This window comes from Ambystoma mexicanum, chromosome 1p (genome assembly GCF_040938575.1).
Source record: "Ambystoma mexicanum isolate Mex_15411 chromosome 1p, UKY_AmexF1_1, whole genome shotgun sequence".
NCBI classification, from domain to species: domain Eukaryota; kingdom Metazoa; phylum Chordata; class Amphibia; order Caudata; family Ambystomatidae; genus Ambystoma; species Ambystoma mexicanum.
The window spans coordinates 243418087-243440269 of record NC_090921.1 but is presented as its reverse complement, the minus strand read 5'-3'; the positions used below and the strand labels follow the sequence as shown (position 1 = coordinate 243440269).

The 22183-nt window shown below is 44.3% G+C and overlaps 1 protein-coding gene across 1 annotated transcript in view; it reads right to left on the bottom strand.

Moving 5' to 3' along the window:
* Positions 1–22183, bottom strand: part of LOC138568659 (polyunsaturated fatty acid lipoxygenase ALOX15B-like) — a 169513-nt gene that overhangs the window by 82272 nt on the left and 65058 nt on the right. The gene's annotated exons all lie outside the window — the stretch shown is intronic.

Below are 22183 nucleotides of genomic sequence, written 5' to 3'. Positions count from 1 at the left end.
TAATATATGAATTAAAATGTTTTTTTGATAGCATGCCTTTGGTTGAATATGCAATTTGATATTTAATAAAATGTGTTGAATAGGTCACCTACAGCTGTAGTGTGGTTGAGGTGGGTAGCTAGTGGTGTCCCTAAGTGTACTCCTCAAACACCACAGCCCCCTTCAAAAAAGAGGAACCTCCTGTTTGCTCAAACCATTCTTTTACTCAAGCAAAATTAGTAGACAGCTCTGTTTCAGGATCATCTTAACGACTGAGGCAGGAGGATTCTAGAAACGTTGAAGCAATATGCTTTACTTAAGGGAGAGGTAGAAACAAAAGAATGGGATTTATTATAGGGACATGTAGAAAATGTACTAGGGAAATCATTGCAGTGACAACCCTGCACGACATAACATGCAATATTTCTTTAGAGTCCGAGAACATTCGAGAATTTAGTATGCCACTGCCATATGTAAGATTTAAGCATTTCTATTTGGCAATGTTATAGGAAATGCCAAGTCAAGATAGTTGGCATTAGGTCGGAAATGTATAGTTTTCTCAAAGTATGCATTTATGAAATAAAGTGGTGAGATTAATGCCCATCTTAATGATGGCGTCCCTACCTAGCAAACTAAACAAGGATGACCTAGTGTCCAAAAAGTCTGACCCTCAAACCAATACATACAACAAAACAAGGAATAAACACCAGTTTCAAATTTACATATGGTTTGAAGAGTACGCCTTGTGACCAGGGTTGTGTTCCCCTCCCCTGGCTCAATGCAGGATCACTCGTGGAAATTCAACTTCAAAAAAGTTCTGTTCAGTTCAACACAAGTTATTTTCCTTCCAATAAGACCTTTCCTTGGATAAAGTAAATATATCTTTCATAAACACTAGATCGAAAAAGCAAAGCACGTGTTTGGTCTTCCACAATAGCCTTCTTGATAAGGCCAAAGTCTCTCCCAAAAAAGTTCATAAATCAAGGAAAGGTTTCTCTTCACGATATAAAGCTATTAGCATATCACTTTCTACCAACCAAACTCAGGATAGCATATCAATTGCCTCTTGTAAAGAAACAGCTTGTTAAAATGATACTAGTGGCAACACTTACTACCACACCTCTTGCCAGAAAAGACATCTTTCCTAGTCCACTTTCAGTGGCTATATTTGTTCCAAGATTCTCCACCCCAGTACCCCATGTGAAGAGGGTTGAATAGCTGCCTCTTTATACTCTTGACAATATGGGTTACAGGTCACAGGATAGCCCTAATTGGGGTCTCACAAAAGAGAAATTGCGTCCTTGAAGTGAGAATTACACTCTGGTCGCCTTTGTATTACTCTTTATTTGTAATTCAAAATTATTTGTTATCAAATGGCCTTCTCACAGCACCTTTGGGGTTCTTTTGGTTTCGGCCAACTCACCGGTCTCGTTTGGCATATCCGCTTCTTAGTTAGCGAATGCGGCAGATCTCTTGACCTGCCTGCTTTGCTGATAGCGTCCACATAACTTCAACAGGTGGCTTCCTTCTCCAGAGCTCCTGCAGCCATGTTGATTCTCTGCTTCTAGCACACCTCAACGTTTGCCTGAATGAAATGACTTCTCCCCTTCAACTGGCCTTCCCTCTTTGATGCTGCTTCTCACTGTGCACTGTCGCACAACTTCCCTTTTCACATCTGCATCAGCTGGGCTTCCTGCTGCTTTCACAGCAACCTTAGCAAACCGTCCACACCTCTTGAGCTGAGATTAATTTCTCAATTGAAATTACAATGACTAGACCGCACATTCTGGTCAGTAGCACTTTGGAGCCTTACTAACTGAGCTACTCTTCCTTGTCCTAGTACCACAGGTATTCTGGATCTTAATTCCATAGTGTTTTGGTCCTTTGACAGCTCAGTTTACAAAAACTAAATATCAGAATTTGGAAATGTATCCAACTACTTAAGACCGTATTAGTATAGAGGATGTTATAGTTATATCCTGAACTCCAAAGGTGCACAACATATTTTGGAGTAGTTACATGGGAGGTAATTGAACAATGACATCATGCCATTAGGTATTCTGTAATTCTAAAATGATCATTGCACTACATCTTTTGCAGAGATCTCTAAGGAGTCACCACTTCCCCCGATAGCCATTTCTTCCCATGTGATCTTACCTCTTGATACCACCTCCAGGGATATCAGTTAGCGGAAGCCTTCTCCTGGGACGAGATCTTAGGCTGGGGTATAGGGAGGACTCTGCAGGGTTCATCACATACATTACCCTATAGACCTGGCCCAATAGCCTACATATCAAAATAGAGTTTTGGGGCTTCCCAGTCCCAAAATGGTTCTCTCGAAGTTCCTTCCCCCCACTGATCCCCCACCCAAGTATTGACTGGGCAATAAGAGGTTTTCTGTTTCTCCTCTATGGGGTAGTTAGTGGTTTTAAAGTATATCCGACCCTCTCGAAGGGTCCACTGATCAAAAAAAGGGAATTTCACTACCTAACACCAATTGATTCAGAACTTCAGGTGTTACTGCCAGTAATGATAACTCCTTTGCCAATATCGTAACCAAGCGAAGTTAATGGATGTCCTTTGTTTGAGCATGAACACAGCCTACAGTTTTGTCCTGTGGGTTTCCAATCTGGTGTAAGATCTGCTTTTATGGCACATCCCTTCTCGTATCCAATTGGGCCCAAACTGTTTTACCATGTATAGTTACTGGATTTCGATACCTGCTATTCTCCCCTGTACATGATCAAGTTTCAAGCAACAGGATTTTCCTAGATTGAAAAGATAGTTTCCAGGGAGCCTAACATTTACCCTTTTGTCTTTCTGATTTAAGGATTTGTTGATTTAACCGACGGTGAGGGAAATGTTTGAGACTGACAAATAAAACATCGCATATCTATTGGAGGAAGAGTCAAAGGATCAAGGCTCTTCCCAAGAATCTAATTTCTCAAGATACAAGGCTTCAGAATTGGGCTTTTTGGTTTTAAGGATTCTTGGGATACTCGCTCTAAATTTTTTACTTGATCAATAGGTTTATCTTTTGTCGCTGAAGACGACTCTGGTGTATGTGGTAATCAGTTTCTTTAGCTTCCCCACAGCAAAGCCCTTTTCTCAGGACCTTATTCTTTAAATAACATTCAGGTTTAGTCGATTCCCCAAGGTGCCTCCAAGTTATCAAAGTCTAAATTGTACTTCTTAATGGCCACAATTTCTGGAATCCAATAACGCCTTTTCAAAACATATTGGAATATTCCGCCCCGTTCACTAGGGAATTTAGAATTAGTTTCCTCTTCATATGAGACTATTTCCTGCTAGGTTGGTCTGTTCATTATGTTTATCGTTGCTGCATGTCTCCCACATTAATTGTCCTTCTCCATCACCCACATGAATTTCAGGGTTTGGAGAAGTGTTCAGAAACAAACTTCAAACATCTCACTCTTCTATAAAGTCTTCTATAGAGATGGCATAATGTAGACTGATAAATTAGGGTATGAGGTCTTTAATTATAGTGACATTAGGATTTTGTCCTTCGATTACATAATCCTAAAAACAGAAAAGACGATCCACATTACCCTCTACAGACTTCCTAACGGGGCCAATGACTCGCATACCTACATTAATGTGGTAAGACCAAAAATGTCCATAATCTTCCCTTACTGTTTGCATTCCCCTGATGGAAAAAGGGTCTGAGGTTTTTTTCCACAGTTGTAGAAGTGATGGCGTCAAGGCCATATTTTTGGGCATGTGTCTTGTCAAGGAAGGGAGTGTGCCCATGCCATTCTTCCTCTGAACTCAACGTGTGTGGGATTAGTGTCTACCATACTCATATGGGATCCCCAGTTTCAGCTGAATCCGATCTCAGCCCTGACACCATATGTCAGGGGTCAGAATTGCTAGATGGACACAGTTCTCAAAGTGTACCATTTATTAAATGAATAGGGGTGAGCAATGCCTCTTCATATCCCAACAATGATGTCCCTAACTAGCAAACTAAATGAGGATAACCTAGTGTCCAAGAAGTGTCCCTCACTGTTAGGCAGAATCCTGTGCAGTGCCCTTAGGGACCACTACACACAATTAAGACTACAGGTGGTGATACAAGTTTTACCTGGTACAAGCCCGTACTACTATGTCAGAGTGGTAGCAGTGGTGGAGCAGCCAGGCTTATCTTAAAGGCATGGTCTAGTAAAAAATGTTCGGCCATGTTTTTTTAAGCCTAAGTGGCTCGATTTTAGAAAACTTTCCTATGGACCTTACCCGAGTTTTCATCCATTAAACGCACGCGAAAACAAGCACCAGGGAGCCGCCATTTTCTGATAATCCTATCTCCCCCCCCCCCCCCCATCTCCCTGGCTGACCTGCTTTTGCGGCACTAAATCAATTCCCCCGCCCCTGAGCCTGACATTATCAAAACATTCATATTCCCCGCCTCTCCCCGTGACGTTACTGTGCTGCGTAGGCAAACGCGCCCAGTCTTCTGCGTGACTCCACACAGAACCCGGAAACCAACACAGATCAACTCAACACAGCGCGCCACAATTCGGAATATAAAACTGTACTTTAAAATGAAACAGCAACACGGTACATTTGGTAAATTACATTTGACATTAAATGTTTAGAGAATATTCAGCAATTGCCGTATGAACTCCGGAAGCCATTTATTTTCTTTTATCTGTATCCGCAATAACTGTTCCGTTTCATCTTGAGTCACGCGCTGTTCCTTTATGGTACACAGAATCACTTTGGAAGCACGGTGAACCGCAAGGCTGTTCCATCAACTAGGCACTAGTCCAGCCTAAAGGTTGATATGTTGCTTCTAGCCACTAGTACAGCGTAAGGGCATGTGGGCACTTGGCGATTGTCCCATAATATGGTGATCGTGCTCCAGTTGTTGACACGAAGATGCAGGTGTCTGCTGAAGAATCCATCCGCCGGTGTCTCAAACAGATGGCAGTGGCAGAAAGGGATCAAATACCTGTTATGAAAACAAAAAAATTATAATTAGTCTTGGTAGCCGAACTTCATTAATATTACTCATTTTATTTATTACGGCCGATCAGAAACTATTTGCTTTCAAGGATAGTTCAATGGAGTATGTTCGTCTCTAAAATCAATGCGAAAAGTAACGAGATAAAGCGAGGCCAACACACAATGATAAACGACAGTCTACATGCGTGAGGAATGATATGATATGGCATTTGTAACGCGCCTATACTCAAGTGTTTCTAGGTGTGACGAGGCAGGTGGGGAACAAGGGCAGACAGGCAACGATCCTACTAGGCCAGGTGTCTTTCGGATCACGCATGGGGAAGGGCTGTACATGGTTAGTTGAATACAAATTAAATAATAGGGCCAGCTGGTGGCAAGTGCAAGGTAAATGCCGGGAGAAGGGGCTGAAGGATACAGAGACAGTCCTGTAGTGCAGGGAAAAGTGGCTGGGCCAAGGACCGAGATCGGTAAGACCAGTGGACTTGCATATCCATGTGCCCACTACGAACAGTTTTATTTGCTTTTCCTAGCTCTTCATTCATTTATTTATTCATGCATCCATTCATTAAATCTTCATTCCAGTATAAAAGCGTGTAAAGATTTACTTACATTATATTTGAAATTTCCATTGTGTCTCTTCATAATGCAGTCTGTAAAACGGACCGTGCTCTTGACAATGATTTTTCGTATACTGACCTAAAACTGAAACTCAGTCTAGTTTCTGAATTTTCTGCCTTCTCGTCTTACGTTATTGCGCACTCCCTTCAAATGTAGTTCTTTCGGCAAGGTCCCCGTCTCAAGGTCAAAAAACAATAGGCCCTTATAGTGCGACTTGTGGGCCTCATCTGCAACATCACGTAGTATAGGCATCTGTGAGAACTTGAAGTTTAGAATCCGTCTATGTAGTGCGCCTCAATGTGCAAATGCGAACTGGCTTCTCTCCCAAATGCCACGGCACGCTTGGCTGGCACGTTCTAAGTGCCCCAATTTTGTTCCCGTTGTCTGCGAGCTTTGCAGCCCAAATTGAGACATTTAATTTTTGGTGGAAGGTCAGGGAAAGTATAAAGTACCACAGGAGTTGAGTTAAAAGTGAGATTTATTGTTTGTTTTATTATTTGCAATACGCAAGCCTCCCCTCCATTAACAGTGCGTAGCATTTACATGAGATGAGACATGAGAAAAATACATACACATATGTGAGGTGAATAGAGAGAATTCAAAGATGACACCCAGCTTGTTCGCCACCCATGATGGTGAAGGTAGGGGTTAGGTTTACAGGTACACTGTACAACAACATTTATTTACAAAAAGACAATCGTATTGCAATTATTTAAACCGGGATTTGTACTTCACAATCAGCTGTGCTTCGGGTGGGCATGGCACAGTCGCAATGTTCGGTGGCAATGGATCACTGCTCTGCACAGAAACGTCCAAAATTCCATATCTGTGCTTCTCTAACAGCAACAATAAGGCCTTTCACAAAGTCGAACTGCATTTCATCATAGACTGGTTTGATCACCCATTGCTTACTTCGTTTTGAAAACACCTTAGTGTAGCGAGGCATCCTTACTTTATCCCTAGTCCCAGATTGTTCACGTCCGACATTGCTGTTATGGGCCAAGACCGCTAGTAGAGTGCGATGTTTCATGCCCCGAAAGCTAAAATGCAAGCGCTTTGGCCTGTACTTTAGGCACATATTGTGGAACACCTCCAAATCTCCTGTGTGACAGAATTCTGTCAGTCCTCTCAAATCTCGAGAGTTGTCGAAAACAATCTTCTCAATGGCTTTGTGTCGGTGAAGATGGAATCAACCACTTCTTCCGTGCCTCCTGGGGACAAAGGGCCATGTTCACATTGGTGGAAATGTTCATTTGCTGTCCAGCGGTGAACGTTGGTACAGTGGTGCATCAGTGACCGCCATTTTTCAAGTACTATTTCCACTGACCCCTCACAAGTTTGAGCTCCACCAAAGATGGTTGGTGATAGAATGTGACCACTGCAAAATACTTTCAAAACCTTTTTTTTCCCTGCAGCCGAGATTTTATTGATTGATTTATCAAGATGCCATACGTCAAATTGATGTTTAATATGTGGGAACTGCTCTCTCATTGTCTTGGCAATTGAAACATGTCTATCCATGGCTATGAGGTCGATGTGCATTCCCCTCGATTGTAGATATTCCACTGATTTTATAAAACCTAGTTTCTCCATGGCCACTGATAATGTACATTGTGTTACCTGCACGACCACCGAACTCACAATTTTCTTACTATCCATGTCCTGAAAGTGGTAGGTGCAGTACTTGGCGAAAAATCCAGGGCTGTCGCACTGTCCATCGCCGGCTAGCCTGAATCGTTTGCCTTCGAATGTACTTGCTAGAGACAATTGTTCAATTTTCCAAGCATCACTAATGGCCGGAAACAGATAATCACGTTGGTATATGTAGTACAGCGCTTTAGAAATGAAATCCCACAAACTGAAAGAAAGCCTCTAACTTTCTAAAACTGGAGCCACTAAAAAGTGATGCAGCTGCACACAGTAGATTGCCTGCTGGCAGTTTCCCCAGCATCGGTTGTGCAGACCATGAGAACCTATGATTTAATCTACAGGCGGCATTTATTTTGACGTTCCTGCCTTTTATTTGACGAGTCACATTAATCAATGGCTTCCCACATACTTTCCCTCTAATGGAATGCACACATTTCAGCATACTTATAATTTCCATCAAACAACTGTCGAATACAATGTATTTGCTCTTTCACTAGACTGTCATCCTGCGTCAACGTTGTTTTGGCCTGTGACGTTGGAGATTTCAACACATTGGGCCTCATTCCGAGTATGGCGGTAAGGGATAGCGGCCACCGCTAACGAGAGCGGTGGCGGTAATCCCTTACCGCCATACTCCGAGTTCCCTTAGCGCCATGGTGCTTTTAACACCTGCTTTTAGCAGGCGTTAAATACCATGGCGCTAAGGGACCTTGATGTTAATTACGCCACCGTAATTTACGGTGGCGTAATTGACGCCTTCCCCACTCCCATTATGCCCTATGGGGCAAGAATGGGAATGGGGAAGGGTAAATGGGGATTGGGGAATTACCGCCCCGCCAACCTTGGAATGGGGCGGTAATTCCGCCAACCACCAAGGCGCTGCCGGTCCGGGTACGGCGTCAACCAAGGCGTTAATAGCGCCATTGGTTAGCGCCGTACTCGGAATGAGGCCCATTGGAAAGTAATATCGCTGATATCAAGTTCTGATGCGTCTATGGATGCTGCAGCTGGTTCATTCTCTGTCATTTCGACATCTATTACTTCAACATTGATGGGAGAACACAACAATGTCGACAGGTTTTTTGGTGGCAAATTTTTGGCGGGTGTAGATTGTGTAAATTGATCTTCAATACATTCAATAACATCTTGTGGTGGTGCGGTCGCACTGTAGCTATGGTCCAATGCAACTTTGCTGTAGTCTCCAAACACAGTTAATTCATGTTCTGGCCATTGGACATAAGCATCTCGAGCCTGAACACGCCTCGCCTCAATTAATAGTTCCTCCATAGTGTACACGGTCTGGCAAGCCACATCTCTCATTCGCTTCACTGTCTGTGTGTGTATAGTTCTGACACCCACGGGTAACTGGAGGAGAGATTGGAAAAGGGATGTTCAAAACATGAGATGGTGTAGTAGAATTGACTGGAAAAAAACAAAATAGTCCCCAGCACAAACATTTTTTTAAAGTTATGAACTGTTTGTAACTAACCTTTTTTTGTTTTTTTTCTTTGCAACTTTTTTGACTCTACCTTCAACATCTGCACGCTGTAGCTCCGATTCGTTTCCGCATGTCCTCCCTTCCTCTTGCGCTGCAACGACTATATTTTCTGTATCCGCATAGACAGCACGGAATGAGGCTCCATCGTCTCCCTGACACATAGTACTTTCATTACTATGTATCAAAATATTGTTAGCATAAAACACACGTGAGGACGCACACACAGGTTTAAACATTGTGTGCAACAATCAAACGACAAGTATTCGACAAGTGATGATCTATTTCGATGGAACTGTCAGTATCCATACCTCTGGCTCTGCATGGACTGCCATGAATGGTTGTATTGGAGAGGAGGCATCCGCATCTCCCTGAAACACAATACTTGCATTAGTATGCTTTTCAATATTGGAAACACACACAGTTGGGGTCGACGGCACAGGTACATATAAAGAGATAACCACAAATGATGCATTGTCCAAAAGAATCAAGGAAAATCCAAAAATCACATTTCATCGACTTATTTCAACGATTCCTTTACATCTGCATCATCTAAATGAGATGTTGTGATTGTGGTGGAAGCTCTGTCGTCTCCCTGAAACACAGTACTTGGATTAGTATGGTTTTCAATATTGGAAACATAACACACTTGGGGTCGAACGCACAGGTACATATAAAGAGATAACTGCAAATGATGCATTGTCCAAAAGAATCAAGGAAAATCTAAATATGATCACATTTCATCGACTTTTTTCAACAAATTATTTACATCTGCATCATCTAAATTGGATGTTGTGATAGTGGAAGCTTCGTCGTCTCCCTGAAACACAGCACTTGCGTTAATAGGGAAGAAAGTATAGCAAATGGAATCACGTTATATGATCACGCATGATGGAGCTGTCATTATCCATACCTCGTGCTGCTGAAGAATATCTATGGATGTTGCAAATGTAGTGCGCACTTCCGAAAGCTGTTGCGCCGATTCGTATACTTGAATGTCAGGCTCTGCATCAAGTGCAGGGGTTGACGCTCCATCAACTGCCTGAAACATAGTACTTGCATTAGTGAGGATTACAATTGTGAAAACATAACACCTGGGGTTGACAGCACAGGTACATATCAACGGCTAACCACGAATGAAACATTGTGTAGAACAATCAAACAACAAGAATTCCAGCTCTGAAGATGACACTCGATGGAGCTGTCAGTATCCATACCTCCTGCTGTTGAAAAACATCTAGAAATGTTGTAGATGTGGCGGATGCTTCAGCATCTCCCTGAAAGACAGTACTTGCATTAGTATGGATAACACTAATTATAACTGAAAACAAACACCAGTGGAAGATAACTAAGGTGTATATCAATTGGAAAGCAGTAACCAAACATTCGGTAAAATAATTACACGATAGAATAAAACTATTACTTGACATGCATAAACAAGTATGTAGCGGATTAGCCTAGTAAGATTACCTGATGCACGCTAGAAGTGGTTGATAACTGCGACCACGTCAAGGATGTAGAATGTTCTGGCTTCAGATTCAAGGGATAGTCAAGAAGTTGTAAAGGTCAATTAATGATTGATAATGAAATGCCAATATTAAAAATAGCCATGTAAGCCTACAGAATACTTGAAAAATGCTCAATACAGCACAGTTCCCTGTCCACATATATACACATTGCGTTTGTGGGTTATGAAATCGAAAAATATATTGATAAATGTCATTATTCAAAAAACTATACACTCCTATCAATATCGAAATTATTACAAGGGATAGACCACCTACAATATCAATTAATCCATTCGGCTACCTACACACTACCGCAAGGCCTAAAGCTAAATCCGGACACTTGATTCACCGGTGGCGGAATGTGGACGAATAGAGTGGGAATAGCGTTTTCGCGCAATTTCCGTGTCGTTCGCCGTTTATTCTTCTTTGTTACCCAAGAAGTTGTGTACATGTCCAAGGAAAAGTGCCGGCTGCAGATGCGGTATCGATCACCCCTCTTGTCCTGTAAGACTTGTTGGACTCTACTTTCCAGCTCATCCAGTGGATATCCGCAATGTCTGACCCATTCTCTTATTCGATCAACAGTTTTCGGGAATACATGCATTGTAGTTTCAGATTTCGCATGGGTCTTCGAATGGCAACCGCTAATCGAACAGGCAGGCATTGTTGATAAATCTGAAAAGTAAATATCGACATTATTATACAATCTTCAAGAATAAAGATTTGATACAAAAGTAAATGAATCATACAATGATCAATGCAAGGTTTGTTTTGGTTGCAGGAACTATACCAGTTCATTATGTGCAGCTTAGTATTTGCATAAATTGCAGAAATGTATAATTGATGTGACTGAAATCTGAACATGTGACTCGTCCCTTGGATGTTCTGTCTTGCACGAGAAGGAAACATGCTTACATTATAGACTGGACCCCCGAAGGATGCAATTCAATGACAATAGACAGATGAAAATAAATAGATTTATTGATAGCATAGCAATGGAAATTCAAGTCAATAGCAATGAGACCAATGAACATAGCACTATTGGGTACTCTACTCGCAAATAGATAGAAATTTAAAAATCTGCGAAATATGACCAGGATACATGGCCTTACCTTGACCAACCAACAGTTGGATTCAGCAAGCAGAGCAGTATATTGCGGGAGAATAGGTGGATGGCCACAGGTAGCGCACTGATGGGTATGCTCGAAGCGGTCACAGAAGTTCACGGATAGCACGACGACGAGCAGACTAGCATAGATCTCAGTGGTTCCCAGGTAGCAGGTTCAGGAGTTGACTTGCAAAGCACAAAGATGTTCTCATGAGACATATCGAGTGGTTTTTAAAGTATTAGAAACTGGGGTGTGTTTGTGAATGAATGACGTATGTATGTCGTGGTATTAGGGGGGCGGCCTGGCTGGAGACACGGGGTCTGAGGAGACCATGTGAACAATGGCCCCTTGGCGTGGGACACCTTTTGAAGTGTACATGTAGTTTGGCACCTTGGCCTTTCGCGCCCTTGACAGCCCCCCCCATGCCAGCGCGCATCCACCGGCGCGAACCGCCTTTATATCAATATACAGTATATCGCCTTTATATCAATGATAGTATATCGTTGCTTATCAATAACAAATGCCACATACCGGAGATTCTTGTGAGCACAGACCCACACTTCAACCGGTGTATTATAGTGGTCAAGACTGTATAATCCAATGGTAAATGTTAGTATAGATATATGTGTGACTTTTATAGAGACATAACCTACTGAAAGACTTTGAACAAGTGTGTTTTAGTGCATGCATTATCGAGAATATGTTATGTTAGCTTAGATAGATAGTGACCACCCTGCTTCACAGCAACCAGACCTTCACCCATTCGGAGCACAGATGTCCGACATCCATCCTTGAATGGAGACACTTGATTCATTAAAAAAAAAAAAAATCGAGACAACCGTTGTTAAAATATATGTGGTGTTTTATTTTGTATCTTATTTTCATGACACAAAAATACAAGACTTTAAAGATTATACAGGTCAGGTTGCAGCACTGCGAGAGAAAATCCCCTGTACTGACCGCTGTCACTCGGGAACGTTTCTCTAATGGCACGAACGGCACAGGCGGGTATCACTCTTCGAACGCGGTGTCCAAGCCTCCCGTGAAGCCACCATGTAAAGGAACGATAGGCCACCAGCCTGTACCACCTGTGAAAAGGAATGAAACAAACTGTTTTTAAATGACCAAGATAAGTTTAATAAACGTTTGTTGTCAATGACAATTCTTGTAACTAATGGCATTTTACACGAACAAATGCTATCTAGACAATGCACACTATTGAACGACTTACATGTGTTACAATGATATGTAGATGTAATTTTGGATATAGTAGAAGAACATGAAGTAGGAGTGGCATGACAAGCAGATTATACTTACTCGTTACTCGGATTACAAGGACGAACAGTTGCTCGAAGTTCGTGCATAAGCACCGTCATTATTCTCAACACGGCCCGTGTGAGGCAGGCTGCCTTGAAGTCTGGCAGCTCGGTGATGCATTGCGGTCGTGGCTCACCTTCCGAAATGTAGGCCAGGCATCCCAAGTTTTCTCGGCAGCAGCAGTTCTCGTCCTCAGTTGGCATTAGCTCGCACCGATTGCATGTGCACCAGGTGGAGACGCCGTCCATTCAACTAGGCCCAGGCTCTTGATCTGTTGATTCGTCCTGCCAACTGCCGTCCGAATCCCCATCGTTTTCGCGTGCTTCCCTTTCCAGTAGTTCTTCCTCGGTATACTCCATTGTGTTTTAAACAAACTAAAATAATTTATAGCGGTGGTACTGGTATCTGTTCATACGGGCTACAAGCAGCGAAGGTAGCTGACCAGAGCACTGAAACGAGTCACAGAACACTCAAAGTAACAGAGGAATGGAATCGAAAATCGGCTGCTGTGTGTTGTGAAACGGTCTGTTTATACTTATTGAGGAGAGGCGTCCTGCCATTTCCATGGCGACACGTCATTAGCTGAAGCGCAGCGAATGTTGACACGAGACGTGCTTTGGCGTTGGGAAATGGGCGGTACGAGTCTGCTGATGACAGGCTCAGGGGCGGGCGAATTGATTTAGTGCCGCAAAAGCAGGTCAGCCAGGGCTGATGGGGGGAAAAGATAGGATCAGAAAATGGCGGCTCCCTGGTGCTCGTTTTCGCATGCGTTTAATGGACAAAAACTCGGGTAAGGTCCATAGGAAAGTAAAATCGAGCCACTTAGGCTTAAAAAAACATGGCCGACCCGTAGGGACAACAACATTTTTTACTAGACCATGCCTTTAAGAGTATATGAGCAGTAACAGATTACACAAAGGAACCACAATTACTGTGACTCAAACACTGACTCAAGGTTTCAGGTAGAAAAATATAAGTACATTTATTTTTAAACCATTCGTTATAAACACAACACTTCTATCAAACTTCAATAAAAACCACACATTAAATATGCTACAACTAACCAATTCACTTTGTACAGTAAATCTCAAGGTCAGTACCCTGTGTTGGAATGAACCAGTGTTACAAACACATGTTACCGCGAATACGATTGCGATCAGTTCAGTCTACTAAACAAACCCGTATCCGTGACATGAGAGTTGGAGGCAAAAGTCACAGGCAATATTTTGGTTAGGCAGGCAGAAACAAGAAACTCAGGCAGGAGTTCAAAAGTCAAAGGGCCGAAGCCAGGGTCGAAAGACACCGGGGCCAGTTGCTGAAGATCACATGGTCCAACAGTTCACGATTCAACATAGCCAAAAGTACTTTGATATTGTCAATGTTCGGAAGCAAAAGTTATAAGGAGGGAAGACAAAGGCAAGCCTTGGAAATGAAGAAGAAAGGGATTCACCCAGTTTTCTTAACAGAACACAGTACCTTGTTCCAATGGTGCAGCTGGTGCCCGGGCAGTTCCTGTTGGTTTTCCCGCAGACCCACGACTGCTGGAGCTTCATCGAGAAGGCCGTCTGAAGGGGGTCTGCACCAGACAAGGATGAGGCCGGCAGCAGCGACATGGCATAAAAGGTGCGCTCCTTAAAAACAGGAGGCTCTTCAGGTGGCTATCCGGACCACTACAGCAGTGTGCAGTGATTTCGACCATGGAAGAGGATCCTCTGGCTGAAGATGAGCTGGTTATCCCCTTCACCGGGACGGGGTAGTTGCAGCAGCAGTCGTTCTCTCCGCTTTTCTTCGGTTCCTTGTAGTTCCAACTCTATCCCAAGAGACCTGCCTTTTATGCGAAAACCCCACCATTCACGCAGCCTGGCTGTCAATCACGCAGCAGATGGGGTTGTCCAGCTCAGACAACTACCCATGCCAATCATGACAAAGTGCGACTTGGATTTCCTAGGATACCCTGTGCAGGGGGTGACTACACCCCTCCCTCACATTCAGCCCACCTAGACACCCAGGCGCCTTGAGGAGGGCTTCTGGGCAGAAGCCCGCCAAAAGACAGTGAACAAAGAAGGCAAACCTAGTTTGCTGCGCAAAGTAAAACACAAGAAGGAATTTAACAAAAAGAAATGGTGAATAAACCCAACCGGAGCCAAGAGAAAGACGATTTGGTCAAGCAGGTTGTGTTCGAGGCTAATATAATAGCCAAGAACAGTACCGCGTTTATCTAATATAATCGCGGTAGAAAAGTGAGGGTAGATACCACTGCCACCAGCCAAGTCTAAATGTTAAAAGTGCTCTAGGAGGTACAGATAAAAAGGGATACGAGTTAACCCTTTCCAGTACTCCATGGAAGATGGGGTGTACTTGATCTGTGGTAGATTGACTAAGTAAAGTTAATGGTAACTTTACCCTTTTCTGGGGGACAGTAGTCGCCTCAGAAATGGAGTCGAGGGAAGTCTCAAAGACAACCCTGTGCCACGGCACTAAAGGTGCTGTGTGACAAAGAAGGGGGCTACTGAAGTGGTGTACTTCAGAGTCCACAATCACAAAAACAGGTAGAAACACATAGCAAAACCCAGGTAAGAGTGGGGGGAAAAGCTCACTCTTACCAAGTGGAAGAAAATAAACTCCAGAAGTCCAACAAAGCTGCTGGGGGACTCACTAGGTGAGGGAAATTAGCCATAAATGAGAATTCTCCCCAACACTCACACCAATACATACAAAATAAAAGAATTTGTCTGTCGGAATATTTGTCGGTCTTCAAGTCAATCCCACAGTGTAAAACTTGTACTACTTTTGACCATGGCAGTGTTGCCCTTCCCCTGGAAATGTATCTCGTAACACACTTGTTCAAATTCAAAGCAATTGATGTCTTCGACGATCTTCTCACAAAACAAAAGTTTATTAACCAAAGAAATGGCTCTCTTCAGGATATAAAGCAATTAGCATATCACATTTTCTATAAACTGAATACTTTCAGGATAGCATATTTCTTCTAATGAAGCAACCGTTTGTCAACATAACAGCAGCGACACCTCTTGCAACATAAACATTGTTACAAAACGTCTTTCCTGGTCCATTCGCCTGCCTGGACCAACTACTATTGATCACTTTCCTGGTTTACTTGCCTGCATGGATAAAAACTGTTACAACTACAATTGTTCTTAGTTTCAATATGTGTTCCAAGATTCTCCACACCAGTATTCCATGTGAGGAGGGTTGAACAATGCCTGCCTCTTAACAGTCTCGACAAAATGGGTTACAGGTTTCCCCCAATTGATATATCACAAAAGGGTAATTATGCACTTGTTGCTTCCGTGCGGTTTCTTTACAGCCTCACAGCCGTTGGTAATGCAGGTTCTAGATTTCACTCAATTGGTGTCCAATGAAGTGAGAATTTCACCCTCGTCTCCTTTATTACCCTTTGTTCAGAATTCAAATGCGTCATTGGTTCTCAAATGACCTCAAAATGCCCCGGGGTCACCTTTGGGTTTAGGCCAACTCACTGGTCTAATTTGGCATCCGATTCTTTGATAGCTGGTGCGGCGGACCTTGTGTGACCTGCCTGCTCTGCGGATAGGGTCCGTGTAACAGACTGCTTCCTTCTCCTAACCTCTGGCAGCAAATTTGATTCTCTGCTTCTGGCACACCACAGCATTGCTCGCCTGAAAAGGACCCCATCTCCCCTTCAGCTGGGCTTCCCTCTGATGCGACTTCTCGCTTCATGCACTCTGCACTGTTGCATGGCTTCCCTTCTCGGCTCATCAGGTGGGCTTCCTGCTGCTTTCACTGACCTCTGCACAGCTACACCGTTCACCCCTCTTCAGCTGAAATTTCTCATTTTAAAAGTCCCACTCAGGAGTTTTCCTTTACAAGAACTAGACAATAGCACTTTGCATCCTTACTAACTGAGCCCCTATTCCTCGTCCCAGTACCACAGGCATTGTGGATCCTGAAGTCCATAGCGGCTTTAGTCATTCGATAGTTTAGATTGTTTAACAGTTACAAAATGTCCTGACATTGGACTGAGACTACTTAAGACCATCATGACAATTAGTGGATGTTACAGGTAAGTTCTGAACTCCTAATGTCACTACTTATTCTGGTTAGGTGACTTGTGCTCCAACACCTTGTCTTTAGTGCTAGATGGGATTACAAATAATGATCTCAGACCAATCGGACAGAATATGCAAAAATACTACTTTATTCTCATTTAGTGGCATCAGATTGACCCATGCACACTCACAGTAGCTTGATAACAGAGGTCTTATACCCCAATATGCGTCATCTATGACATTCCACATGGCAAATTATAAAACCAATTGAGGGAAGGGAATGGTTAAGATAACATATTTACATATAGTACAGGAGAATGAATACATCATAGGCTGCCCGTGAGCGCAAAGGGTGAACTTCTTTTTGGGAACACTGCTGTTTGGCTGTAGCTGCGTGAGAGAGGAAGCAGCTGCAGCACCTGATCGCCGTACGTTTTTGCTTCGCCCAACTCGGAAGTGAGGAGTAAAAGGTGGCCCCAGAGACCCTTGCAGTGCTAATCCTGTGAGCGCAAAGGGCGAACTTCTTTTTGGGAACACTGCTGTTTGCTGCTTTGCGGCATTAAGGCAACATAACCAGCTTCGAACCGCTGCGTGACAGTCCGGCAGTCCTGGCAGGAAGAGTAGCCAGGCTGCCATGAACTCTCCGCTCTCCGACGAGGGCCGGTGCCTCCGAAGCTCACGACTTAGAGCCCCTACATCAGTCTCCACACCAACAAAGAAAACAATAAGTCTGAAAGACGTAATTAACCCCAAGGAGGACAAGTCATTGAGTAACCATCGTGCCAAAAACCGAAAGGGAAACTGCAGATCACAAAATCAACTCACACGCCCCCGACAAACACCAATCACGTCGACGCAACCTACCTGGAGGCTTCGAACAGGGTGTCGGGGAGATCCAGCGCGGGGCTCGAGGTCGCAGTAGGGACAGCGGAGACCGATCGTCAAGAACGGTTACGGACATAACCACCATTGGCTTGCCGCTCCCTCGTCCTCCAGCGCCTGCCGCTGGAGGGGGGCCGTCGCGGGACATAGTGGGAGGGGCCGCGCCGGGGAAGGAGCCACCCCTGGACAAGCACGGCGACAAAGAAGCGCAAGATGTGTGCTTGGATGACTGCGCCCCAGACAGCCTGGCGCAGGTCTTTGGGGGTGTGACTCCAGAACAGTGGGAGTGTGAGGGCCGTGATGAACAGCACCGCGGGGACCAGGAGGGAGAAGATTCTTCCCCGCGGTCGGCCCACGTGACAGACGACCTCCGGAGTCGGGACTCATGCCGGGAGGTGGTCTTACCACCTCCCCCAGGAAGCAGCTGGGATGTCCAGGCACAAATCCACACCAAGCCGACAGACTCAACTCTACCGCCCCCGGTGGTGGCTAGAACAGAAGCAAGCGAGGACCAGCACTTGAATGGCAGAAAATGTTCAAGAACCACTATGCTACAAAAATCCGGGAGCACTTACACAAAAAAACCTCCAAAAACCCTAAAAAAAAAAAGAGAATTTAACCAAAGGAAAGAGCCAACTCCTAACAAAAAAATAAGACTACCCAAGGCAGCAACATAAACCTGACCTGACTTTTTTAACTTTAAGTCTGCCACTAACAGTGTAAGAGGTGAATTGTCCAACCTTGAAATCTTAGAAGCCTTAAATGACTGTATGCCAGTCTCTAAGCAGAGACGGATCGAGCACCCCTCATCACAGGGCCCACTCCATGCGACTAAGGCAGATGGGAGCAAAGTAGGGGGCAACACCAAGCAGACGTCCCCAATCGCAAGCGGCCCCAGCCCCGAGAAACAGCTGGTCCACCAACATCACCCCCTGCTGACCTACTTCTGGATGAGATCCCGCGAAGTCGACCGGGAGTCTTAACACAACACAATTGATCCCAACCTTAATTCCATCTTCAGAAGAAAACATCTCGCTTCCCCCCCCCCCCCCCCCTCAGTACCCGAGATCTGTGCCTCTAACCTGGCAGACAAGACGCCTGCTTCGAATACCACTACAACACCTTCGGAACCCAAATCTCAGATGCCGGCGGTGAGCTTAGACGCAAGCTCAAAGGCCCTCAAAGAAGGAGACGCAAACTTAGCTCAAGTGCCCAAATCCCGAAGTCTATGGAAAATCAGCACCCAGTACAGGACAAGCTATTGGCACTAGTGGCCGGGCAGGAGCCGGCGCTCGCAAAGTGACGAAAACCAAACCCAAAACATCAAAAAAGATCTGCTTGAATTAGCTCAAAGCAAACTGCCTCCAAAAAATAGTCAACATAAAATCAATACAATACCACGAAGCAAAACTAATCAGCAAAAACCAAACTACGACCAAGAACTATGGGACCCACTAAACGTGGCCAATGCACGCAGAAACTCATTAGACTTTGGTACATCGCGCCCCTCGTCTCGAGCGAGCTTTACACCACACTGGCTTGATTCTTCGGCGAAAGTAAGATCGTTGCCCACCGAACAAAATCCGGGATCCTCGACACCAAACAAACCCGACATGCTTTTAATCATGTCGACAGGGACGATTGCTCTTTCACCTTTTATGAAGCTGTATGAAGGGGTAAGCAACACGCTGAAGGACCACACGTCAGTACAAACGTCCCTCCTGACAAAACTGACCTTCCTGGAAGTGTACATCATGTCACAAGAAAGTAGCAAAACAAACAAAGCTAAAGAGACCCCGATGCCTCGAGGAACCGCTCCATCCAGCAGCAAGAAAGACCATTTAACAAAGAAGCAGGCACCCAAACAACCCCCATCATCGACTTAACTAGGTCAAAAGAAGCACAGCTAGGAGAAAAGGATAAAGAAAACTATGCACCAAAACCCAAAGGGAGCAAATCCACACAAGCACTAGAACCAGTGTTGGTGTTAAACAAGCCCAACAAAGCGACACCTAAAGAAAAATCGAAACTGACAAAGCAGTCGGGTAGAAATGTATCCTTGGTAACACCAGTGGAAATCACAAGGACAACGGAAACCTCACGCACAAACGATTCGCCAAAAACCACAGACGAATTTTTAGAACGCGACGACCTGGTAAACCCGAGCACCTACGAGTGAAGAAGCCCCCCCAAAACTAAGGATGGAGACACCAAGGCAGGAGCTTAGAACTGGGAGTCCGCAAAAACCAGAAAACTCAGACCATAGCGTCAAAGAAGCAAGAAAACCTCAGAGGGGAGAGTGAATACGCCAACAGCAGGCACGACCATTTAAAACACCTTACTAACATCAAGAACCCAGGAAACCGCGATGGCTCTCCGCGGAACCACCACAAGAGAAATGACAGATCACCCTCTCCCGAACGAGCCAGCAAAAGACTTAGAAACTCAGACAAAGTATCATCAACGCCTCTTAAAACCTCGACCGATTACCCTAAGCCTCATTTCACCTCAAGAACAGAAAAGTACCACAAAATGCACACAAAAACAGCTACAAGATGGATTTGGAAATTAGAACAGATTGAGGGAAACGACAAGATCACGTTAAATCGGGGTTCAGTCCTCGCTCTGTTCAGCTACATTCTATCACTACACTGGATCAGATCCGAGGACCTACTAATTGTTGACCTGAGTCATAAACAAGGAAAGGCCTTGGCCCACCTATACATCGCGTCCACAAACGCCAAAACCCAACTGAGAAAAGACTCCAAAAAATTGCTAAAAATGGGTTATGACCTAACTGAGTCATCAAGAGAAATTTGCACAAATTTGTCCCATACCAAAAGTGCGACAGATTAAAAACCCCCTCCAGGACAGAAAGGGAAAATCTAAGGACCACATTAGGACAACAAGGACCGACAGTCGACTTCTTAATCACAGCATGGAGAAGTCCTCAAATCAAGGATCGAGAGTAACTCGAGGAAAACACGGGATCTACAAAAATAGAGGACTGGAGAATTTCACCCAGTCACACCAAGAACCACCCGGCCAAATGCCGGTGGACGACATGGAAAATCGGCAAAAATGGAAGTCCACGTAAAGAACCCGTTGACAAAAAACTTGTGGGCCTGGTTGCCAAAGGCACTACAAAAAAAACAAGCTAGCAACCCTCGAACTTGGAGCACGATGACCAACTGCAACTAGACCCAAAGCCACTCCCAGAAGAACTAAAGCTTTGCTCCTGGAATACAAGAGGCCACAGTCACCTAACAGCACCTAGTGACATAAAATTGATAGAATTTGACGTCCTCTGTTTCCAGGAGACATGGCTAACAGAAGTGCCGTCTCTGGACGTCTACGAAGTCTTGTTAGCCGCAGCAAAAAAGGACCCACTGGGACGCCCCTCGTCCTAACAGCCATTCGGCACAACTGTGGTCTAACACACGTAAAAGTACTAAGAAGAAACCAAGCCTTACTTAGGATTAGCGCAGAGTTAACTGAGATAAACACCGACAAAACTAAACGTAAAGTCGGTAATAGCAATTCTGAACATTTACTGGATCCAGTCTCTGCAGACGCCAGTAACTTTCTAAACCTAATTGAGCAAGCGATCGACGAAACTACAGCCCTTTATGGAGCCTCACACTTACTCCTGTGTGGAGACATCAACTCTTCTTGTCACCAGGAAAATAAAAAAACACCCAGGCCACAACACCTCGGCCGGCGTCTCAAGAGGAAAAGCTTGGGCAAACTTGATGTCATCGCGAGAGCTACACAACACGAGCGAGGGCTTGCCTAAAGAAACCTTCCTGCCAACATGCGAAAACGGTCTAGCCAGTGCAACGATAGATTACATATTTATCTCAGGCAGCTTGGCACGTCTAATTACAACATACGAGGTGATATGGACCACCAGAAGTGACCATAACCTGCTGTACGTCACTTGGCCAACAAAACGGTGCCCAACTCTAAAGTCAACTGTGTCACTGGAAACAAACACAAGAGGATCAAAAATAAAACTGCCAGCAAAAGCAATTAACAAACTCAAACTCAAGTATCACGCTCAAAAACTCAGTCCAACGGTGAACCAGATCGACTACCTACCTCTCTTAGCGGCCTACAAAAAGAAGAGGGCCGAAAAACAACATAACACTGAGGAAACACGTGTTTGACAAACTCCTGATGGGAAAAAAAAAAGTTAAGGAAAGTGAAGGTCAGCCCAGGCCTTGGGAGCCACAAAATTAAACCAGCTGGTGGCAGATGCCACCAGAACATACAAACCATGGCTTAAACACTATCGGTTTACTTTATACCAGCAAGACGCCCAAGAAATCCAATCAGCCATACAGGGAAACAAAAGCCGTGAATTCTGGTCGCTCCTAAACTCAATCACACCACATGAAAAACCAGCTGTAACCAACAATGTAGGGGAATCCACATGGGTAAACTACTTTAGAAATCTTTTTGCCCCGCTTGAGAAAACGGGGGCCATAAAGAAGAACCCAAATACAGCAAAATGGATCACCTTGGACAACCGCGAAGACATTATGCGACAGATCAAGCTCCTCAAAAACACGAACGTGGACCTGAAAG